The 10,312-nt window shown below is 33.7% G+C and overlaps 1 pseudogene; it reads left to right on the top strand.

Annotated features, from left to right (window-relative positions):
* The first annotated feature begins 744 nt into the window (after window positions 1-744).
* Window positions 745-7,607, top strand: LOC120208209 (annotated as a pseudogene).
* Window positions 7,608-10,312: the final 2,705 nt, after the last annotated feature.

The raw sequence follows: 10,312 nt of genomic DNA, 5'->3' as shown, positions 1-10,312 counted from the left end.
TATCTTTAACATAATTATGAATTTAATCTTTAAGATAATGTTGACCCGCCTTCTAGAAGATGATGATTGCACCATCAAAATCTGTTATTATTAGGTTAATTAATCCAATAAATCTCAATTCCAAAATAAACCCAAATGAAAATAAATTAGTAACATCCAACCAAAAATGAGGAATAAATAATAGTAAATATATGCAATATTCAACACTTATCAAAAAAGTTGAGCACCTTCGATAAAGTCTATTTACAATATGAGGTAGGAAATCTCGAACGACAGTCTGCACAAGGTGTGGGAAGTGATTTCGAAGTATCGAGGATTACAACGGATTAAAATATTCTTGTGGTTATTAGCTAATGACCGGCTACTAACTAATACAGAATGAGTAAGACCGCACTTGACTACAAGCAACTATTGTGGAGTTTGCGGGCAATGGAGGGAAATGACAGATCACCTTTTTCGCCACTACTATTCGGCCATGAGTGTCTGGGCTTCACTAATTAAAGTTGGCAAGTTAGACGATTTTCTGTAAAGGGACATAAGGAGTTGGTTGCAAATTAATATTGTCTCTCCGGGATTTTATGCACGCGATGAACGGGATTGGGATTTATTATTTTGTTCGATCCTTTGGCACTCTGGAAGAATCGTAATAAGAGAATTTTTTATCCGGATTATATTGAACAAGAGTTTGTATTGGAACAAGGCAAACGTCTCTATTTCGAAGCTAACCGTGCACTTGAATCTTCTATGTCGAGGACCCAGTCTTCTCATCGACTGTTTAATAGGGTTGTTCTTTGGTCCCCGCCTCCTCCCAACTGGTGCAAGATTAATACTGATGGTTCCCGTAAAACAGGAAATGCATTTGCTACATGTGGGGCGTTATCCGATCCTCGAATGGAAATTGGCTTTTTGGCTTCTCTAAAGTAATAGGAATATTCTCTATCGTTGAGGTGGAGCTATGGGGTATATATGAAGGCCTCTCTCATGCATGGAATCTTGGAGAGCGGCAATTCATGGTGGAAGCCGATAGCTTGGAGGTTATTCGGATGCTATAGGGAAAAGCTAAGAGAGGTTCATTCTTAACTCTTTTAGACAGAGTTTATGATTTATTAAGCCGGGAATGAAATGTAACTTTGAGACATATAAATTGGGATGCGAATAAGGTAGCCGATAAAATGGCAAGGATAGCTGCAATAAGAGGCTATGCCCATAGGATCTTCTACAGTCCACCGCTAGAAGTAATTACTTTACTACAAGAGGAGTCTGCTGCTTGTAATTTGGAAGTAGAGAACTAAGTCCTAGTCTTTACCTTTATTTCACCCAAAAAAAAAAAAAGTTGAGCACCTTCTGATATTTTGTTAATTAACGCAAGTTGCGAGTACAGTAAACACATCAAACCATAAAACCGAGCAAGGATTTTACCAAAACACCGTCAAATTTGGTATGACCAAAAATTACCTGCAAGAAGCATTTATAGGTTGCAATCCTTGAGAGCATATACAAGCTACTGCAGTGTCAAGTATAGCTTCGGCAAACACTTGTGATGGTGTGTGGCGGAGAAGTTCCTTGAGCTTTCTTTGACTGATTGTGTGCACTTGAAACAGGTCATTGACGAACATATTAAGAACCTACAACCAGGAAGACAATTATTCCATGATCTTGATACAAGTTAGTAACCTCAAAGGGGTAAATGACAGTTCTCAAAGCAAGCTGCTACTAGAAATTTGGATGTTGCATATAAGTATTGGAGCATGGAATAACATTCAAGTGAAGGTAATATTTGTGCCTATGGAACCCAAAAAAAGGTCAAATTTGGGAAGACCCTAATATACGATGCATACCATGACACCAACAACTAGATTTCTGAAACAGGAAATCCAATGGCATTATGTAACATGATATACCAATGAGAATATTCATTCACCTAAACTTTATGCATACACAAGTACTTAAACCAGTGTTACCTAATTCGCCCCTACCCCATGAATTTTGTTTCAATTCGTTCGTTCTAATTTGGGGTTTGTTAAAGTTTCAATCGTTAAGGAACGCATACTAGAACGATCAAATTGGTGTTCCTAAAATTCAACACAAATAATGAGGAAGAGAAAGAACATATAGATTCTAACACCACAATCAATATATTAACCTCGACAATAAGGTAAATTTAAGTTGCTATCAATGAATTAGAATTGGAAATATGAAAAAATTAACTTGCAGACTTGCAATGCACCCCTTTTAGGAGAATGAAACATTGGACTCCTAGGTCCTAGCCATTGATGGATTATGAATTATGTTTTTCTTGAAAGGCTGAATATATTGGTATTGGAAACAAAAGAGAAATTAATAAGCCAATTATTTTCTTGAATGACCGAATTCAAGTTGTTCATTGATTATACTTTTATTTAAAGGCTGAATATACTGATATTGGGAAGAAAGTAACAATTAATAACATAAAATATTTTCTTGAAACACCAAATATCTTATCTTCTTTTGAAGTCTGAAAATTTCTAGTCGTTAATAGATTTTATCATTTAACTTCTGTTATGCAAAGGGAGCAGACAAATTTCTTTTTATTCCCTAATTAATAAATAAGCCTTCACTCTATTTTAATCTTCTACAGCCATCTCACGTAGAAAAAAAATCATCCTTTCTGTTTCTATCAACAAACATTCTATACTTATTCTCTAATTATCTCAGCAATTCCAGTCATGGTATTTGGAAAAAAGAGGAGAGATCAAAATTCAAATGAACATGAGAACTCCATTTTCTCAAATGATTATGGAGGAGAAGAGGATGAACAAGCAGATGAACATAAAATTCATCACATATCTACTCCAAGATCAAAACTAGGGAAACAAGATAAGCATGGTATTTTGCCTTTGCTTGATGAGATCATGATGCTTAATAGTGCACCAGGAAAAAATCTAGGAGGTGCAAAGTCATGGCGTTGCAATCGCGGCAAGATTACGTTTAAAAGCACTTATACTAGAATTCACTCTCATTTCTTTGGTCCTGAAGTTGGAAGAAAGCAAATATCAAATGATGAAAAGTACTCATGAATGATCGAGATGTTTATGTGAATGTGAGAAAAAAAAAGTTGAAGAAGCAGAACGTGCAGGGGTATCAACAAGATTACGACAGTCTACAATCACCAAAAAACAAATATTCAGACCGAACATATCACCACTTGAAATTTCCTTTGGAACTATAGCCAAAGAAGCTGTTGATCTAAAGATAATGAGATTTCTTTGCGCAAATTCTATTGCTTTTAATTGTCTTAAAAGTCCTCAGTGGCATGAAATGGTTCATGCAATTAACCAAGAACCTAAAGGTTACAAATCACCTTCATTTGAGAAGGCAAGAACATCATTTCTAGGTGAATGTTACAGGAGTGTTGAAAAAGAGTTGGCCCCGGTGAAAGATACTTGGTATATTCATGGTGTATCCATTGTCTCGGATGGTTGGTCTAATTGCAAACAAGATCAACTTATCAATGTCATTGCAGAAAACAGTCGAGGAGCCATGTTTATGTATTGTGGTGTCTTCAACAGAGTGGACAAATCAGGACAAGTGATCAGTGAATTTTTATCGGATGCAATTGAAAATTTGGCCCCTCAAATGTTCTCCAAGTTGTCACAAATAACGCCAAGAATTGCATAGCTGCTGGAAGAGAAGTTCGAAAGGTACATAAACACATTTTCTGGTCTTCTTCTGTCTGGCATACTTTGAACTTGATTTTTAAAAATTTTGCTGATGCTTTCCAATGGATGAAAAACATGTACAAGTGCGAAAAACATATTGTGAAGTTTTTCACTAATCGAAACTACTTGTTAGCATTGTTTAAGGCTAGTTCAACTAGAATTTTGTTAAAGGTAGCTAAAAAAAGATTTGGCTTGCATTGTTAAATAGGTTATTTGAATGTAGAGAGACTCTTGAGACCAATACTGTTTTAAGATCATGGAAAGATTGGATTAACAAACAGGATGCAACGACTAAGACAATTGGATCTTTGGTAGTTGAAAACATTCATGATGACAATTTTTGGGATGAGGTTAAAGAGATAGTAAGAATCACAAAGCCAATTTATATGTTGTTAAAATTTTATGATGGGGAGGGTCATAGGATGGTAGAAATTTATGAGATGATGGACAATGTGTTGGGAGAAATCAAAGATATTATGGCTACTGGCAAATACAAGCATGAGTTTCCTAGTATCGAACAAATTCTGGTGGAGAGATGAGATACGATAACAATCAGGGCTGGTTTTAGACCTGTGCAAGCTGTCCAATCGCACAGGGTCCAATTTTTATAAGGGCTTCCAAAAAATTTTAAGTTTTTTTGTATACATTAAATAATATCTGATGGCTAATTTAAAAAATTCTAAAAAGTAAAACTTATATATATTGCCTCCTCTCTCCTCTGCAGAAACACCCTGCAAAGTTAAAAAAATACAAAAATCTTTGCGCTCTCCTCTCCTCTGCGACTCTTTTCCAAGGTTAGTAAACGTTGTTATTATTATTTTATTTTGTCAAGATTATTAGTTTTTTATTTTTATTTTATTAATAAAAGTATAAAATAATTAATTATTTATGTATATGTGATGTTTCAGTGTTTGCCTCTCCACTCCTCTGCGATTGCGATCTCTGCGATTGCGACTGCATTTTTCTCTTTTTCAAGGTTAGTAAATATTTTTTATTATTATTTAATTTCTTCAATATTATTAGTTTTTATTTTTAGTTTATTAATCAAAATATAAAATAATTAATTATTTATGTATGTGTGATGTTTCAAGATTATTAGTGTTTGGCTATGCTCACTTTTCTGTAGCTTTATTTTTTATATTTTAAATTATTTTAGGTGTTGTTGTTTATGATTTATATTTCTATATATAATATTAGACTATTAGTTAACTAATAGTAGTGTAAAAGCCACATTTAATTAGTTAAACTCTATCAAACAAACTATAATGATTCATAACTTTATTATAAATCAAACAAAATAGTAATAGTAAAGTATTTGAGTTACACACATATCTTATGTTTGAAGTTTCTAATTGTATTTTTATTGGCTATTTGTTGAACATGATCAGAGATTATGCCTCCTAGGTTAAGAAAACATGAATCAGAACATGAAAAACGTAAAAAGAGAAAAAGACTCGAAGAACTTATTAAGTCTCAGAGTGGAGCTCTAAATAAGTTTATTCAAAGAGAACCACAAGTTTTTTCTCAAGATCAAAATGTTGTTAATGATCATGTTAATGATGTTGATGTACATGGCGAAGATGTTGATGATGCTAATAATGCTAATGTCGATGATGGCGATATTGATGGTGAATGTGCGGATGATGTTAATAATGATCATGTTGATGATGCTAATGTTGATGTTAATCATGTTGATATATTTGATCCGAGACGTTAGGATGATCTTAGTTCTGACATGATTAAGGTTCTGGTATCAGAGGGTCCTAAAAGAGATATGTCATTTGAGAAGGGTCCTAAAGATAAATTTTCAAGTCGATTTTCTGCCGCTTTATATACTAGAATCCTCCCAAACAATGAGAAGGTGGATAGAGAATGGCTAGTATATTCCAAAGAGCTTGACAGAGTTTTTTGTTTCTGTTGCAAAATATTTAGGAAAGGGCTTGCAAAAGGTCAGTTAGCTAATGCCGGTTTTGCAGATTGGCAACATCTTAGCACCAGACTTAAAGAGCATGAAGTTGGCCTAGAACATGTCACAAACATGGCTACTTGGCTTGATATACGTCAGAGATTAAAAAAGAATGAAACAATGTATAAAGTGGCACAAGAACAATTTGAAAAAGAGAGAGATCATTGGAAGAAAGTTCTTCAGAGAATTATTTCAATTGTAAAGTTCCTTGCTAAACATAATTTAGCTTTTCGTGGATTGAACGAGAAGTTGTATCAAAAGAGCAACGATAACTTTTTGGGTTTAATTGAAATGCTGGAAGAGTTTGACCCAATTATTAAAGAGCATGTGAGACGTATCATAAGTGATAACATCCATGTTCACTATCTCGGTCATACAATACAAAATGAGTTAATAACTTTAATTGCACATGCAATCAAATCAGATATCATAAAAAAAGTTAAGCAAGCAAAGTATTACTCAGTGATACTTGATTGTACCCTAGATTCCAGTCATCAGGAACAAATGACTTTGATATTGAGGTATGTAAATTTCTCATCCACAAGTGTCAGTGTTGAGAAATCCTTTTTAGGATTTTTAAATGTTAATGATACCACTGGTCAGGGACTTTTTGATACAACACAAGATGAATTGAAGTCACTTGGTCTTGATATTGATGATATGCGTGGTCAAGGATATGACAATGGATCGAATATGAAAGGTAAACATCAGGGAGTACAAAAGAAATTTCTAGATATAAATCCTAGAGCATTTTATACTTCTTGTGGTTGTCATAGTCTTAATCTAGCATTATGTGACATGGCTAATACTTGTGGAAAAACTAGATATTTTTTTGGAGTAATACAACGCATATACACAATATTTTCCAATTCTTCTAAAAGGTGGCAAATTTTGAAGGATAATGTTCAAGGACTGACACTTAAGTCATTGTCAACCGCACACTGGGAAAGTTGTGTTGATAGTGTCAAAGCTATTAGATTTCAGATTGTGGAAGTAAGAGAAGCTTTACTTCAAGTTGTAGAGAACGATAATGATTCCAAAATAAAAAGTGAAGCTAAATCTTTAGCAACAAATGAGCTTGGTGATTTTGAGTTTTTAGTTTCGATTGTCATTTGGTTCGATATATTATACACCGTAAATTTAGTGAGCAAAAACTTACAATCCAAAGATATGCTTATTGATGTTGCTATTAAAGAAGTGAAAGGTTTGATCTCTTTCTTTGAGGAGTTTAGAAACACAAGGTTTTCAAAAGCTGTTGATATTGCTAAGCAAATTGCAACTGAAATGGAAGTTGATCCTGTCTTCCCTCAAAGACGTGTAATTCGTAGGAAAAGACAATTTGACGAGAGTTCAATTAATCAAGATGCTACTTTTTCTGCAGAGGAGTCATTTAAAGCCAACTACTTCTTGTATATTGTTGATCAGGCAATTTCTTCTCTTACAACAAGGTTTGAATAATACAAAGAGTACGAGAAAAATTTTGGTTTCTTGTTCTCTTGTGACAAGTTAAGTTCTTTGATGACAACCACCTTAAGTCATGTTGTAGTCATCTTGAAGATGCACTCAAGAAAAATGGACAATCAGATATTGATGCAAATGAACTTTATGTGGAGCTAAGGTTATTTAACAATTTCTTGCCAGCCGAAAATATGAGACCTACTGATGTTTTAAAATTTATGAAAAAGGTCGATTGTTTTCCTAATGCACTAATTGCATTTAGAGTACTATTGACTATTCCAGTAATGGTGGCATCTGCAGAAAGAAGTTTTTCAAAACTTAAGTTATTGAAGTCTTACTTACGGTCCACAATGTCACAAGAGAGACTTAATGGATTGGAATTGATAGCTATTGAAAACGATCTATTGGAGAGTCTTGATTATAAAGAGCTAGTCAATAACTTTGCTTCCAAAAATGCTAGGAGAACGAATTTATTTAGAGAATAGCTTACTTTGTATTTCACTCTATTATATGAAGATATTTTTACCACTATTTAACGTTTTCTTATAGTTATAATAAATTTTGAAATATTAGTGAACTTCTTTATATATCTAATATTTTAGTTTTAAAAGGCCTATTTTACTGTTATGGCATAGGGCCACCAAAATTTACAAGGATGCCCTGATAACAATACCTCTACACTATTTAACTTTTGCTCTCACACCACATTTTTATGATCGTATTTACTTGAATACTCCGACTTCTAGTGGTTTTACTCGTACGGCTCCTAACCTTGATAAAGAGGTGGTTGTGGGTTGCATGTAGGCTTTTGGCAAGATTGCTGAAAATGCATATGAAGAACAACTATTGCGAGATCAATTTGTTGAATTCTAGCTGAAAAAGGGAATACATTATGTCACAAGCTCAAATGGATGTTCTCACCATGGATGCCATTGATTGGTGCTCCATTTATGCGTCTCAAACTCCATAATTAGCGGAAGTGACATTGAAGGTATTAACTCAACCTATTAGTTCTTCTTCAGCGGAGAGTATGAAGCATATATGGGCATGTACACAACTTAAAAAGGAATAAATTAAATTGTTCAAGAGAAGATAAGTTAGTGTACATTCACTCAAATCTATGTCTTATTTCTGGTTACAGTGATGGTTATAAGAATGGTCCTAACCAAAAATGGGATATAGATCCCAAAAGTTCATGCTTAGATGATTCGCCAATGGAGTTAGAAGACATGAGATGGGCTGAATTGGAGAATGATCTTGATTAAGAGGTAGAGACTTTGGCAGATTAAGGAAATAACAATTTGTTGTTTTTATTTAAGTTTGACTTTATGTTAGTTGTTGTTAAGCATTATACTTTGTGTATTTTTTCCAGTTTTTACAGTAATAGATGGTAGTTTAAGTATATCTTAATCCATTAATGGAGTATTCAAATTTTCTTTTAAACATTTTTAGAAAACAATACTGTTTTAAAAACAAAAAAATGAATATATAGACAAATTATTAAAGAAATCAGTGAATCAAACAAAAAAATCCTCATGAATCATGATCCCAAAATTCATACTGAAGAAGACTATATCTCACGAACCGCATATGGTAAAATTAGTGAGTCGTACCCATTCCACGAATCAAAACGAACTGTGAATTAGGTAACACTGACTTAAACTTTGGCAATAACCATTTATAACCAAATCCATAATTTATGCCACAAATTAGGTTTACTTTTTAGTTCGGAAGAGATTAGGATTTGAATGATTCCAATTTCAAAGTTCAAAAGCATTTTAAGCCTACCTCTCTCCATAGTCTATTTTGAGTAAATTAATGAACTTGGTGTTTCTCATTGACATCTATCTATGTCAAAAGCCTATTCACCCTCAAAGTCTCCTATTCCTTCACTCTAAATAACCAAGTTCTGACGTCATGCTACGATTTCCACTTGCTAATAACAGAACTAACAACTTGCCCATATAATGTTTAGAAAAACATATCAACCCAAACCCATTGAGCGACTTTAGTGGTTAAAGGTTGTGTTGTTCTCTCTCAAGGTCTTAGTTCAAATAGTTGTGTTTCTATGTGTGTGTGCATTTACTGTCAATCGACTAGTAAAATTATGAACATATGCTACTTATAATCATCTAGACTAATAAAAAAGATAAAGTATACTAATGGTCACCTAGATTATTTACCTCGTGGTACAGGTAAAATTTTTATTTTTATTATTTTCACCACATTTTTGAATGTAAAAACTTGATATAATAAAGAAAGAAAAAAACTTGTTAGCAAGGATTGTTACAAGGGTTAATTGACAAAATATTTGAACATAATTAAATATTCAAGTTGTTTAGTAAATAAAAATCAATATGATAACCAATAAGTTACTAACTAACAATTTTAGAACCTAGATTAATCCCTCGGTAAAAATAACGGCACAATAGGACATTTATATTGTCATGGGCCATACATTTGGGTTCAGGACATTGACGTAAGTGTCCTCAAAAGAGGTTCTATGCAGAGTATCGAGCTTGCCAAGACCACAACAATTAATTCATTACTTGGAGAATGTTGTGGAGGCCTTTCACATTTGTCGTACAGATAAGGAAAATGATATCATATCAGAAGATAATCACATAAGTTCGGTAAATATGTTAAGAGACAACAAATCATAAGAGAGATTGAGGGGGATTCTTACCATATCCAGTGTGGACATCTATCAATGAAAGATTCCTATTAATTGATGTGATTAGATAGGATTGAGTTTGGTTTCCTTAATTTAGGGGATCTTTTATTAATTGGACATATATTAGCTGTTGATGTAAACAGATCTAGGCCATTGATTGAGTGGGACCTAACTATAAATAGAGAACTCTCTCATCTTATTTGTATCATCTCATTTCATCCATTCTCTTGGGAGAGTAATAAAACATCGCATTTACTCTATTCCTTTGTGCTTTTTGTTCCTAAGTTCTCTTTGTGTTTGTTTCCTCTCATGATGATTAGAGTAGTCACGCTTGTGTTTGCACTTCCACGCCATTGTCCAACCTTGGTGGTTTGAGTGGTCAAGTTGGTGTTAAAGCTTTCGCATCCATCGAAGCCTTGAGAACTTGTTCCAACCTTTGGTGAGTTTTCATGGTCACTATGCTTGGGTAAGGCTTGTTTAGTCGCCAAAATGACCCAAAAGTGTCAACGAGCTTCT

This window comes from Hibiscus syriacus, unplaced genomic scaffold, assembly GCF_006381635.1.
Source record: "Hibiscus syriacus cultivar Baekdansim isolate YM2019G1 unplaced genomic scaffold, ASM638163v2 tig00016065_pilon, whole genome shotgun sequence".
Lineage (NCBI taxonomy): Eukaryota > Viridiplantae > Streptophyta > Magnoliopsida > Malvales > Malvaceae > Hibiscus > Hibiscus syriacus.
This window is presented reverse-complemented; position numbering and strand designations above follow the sequence as displayed.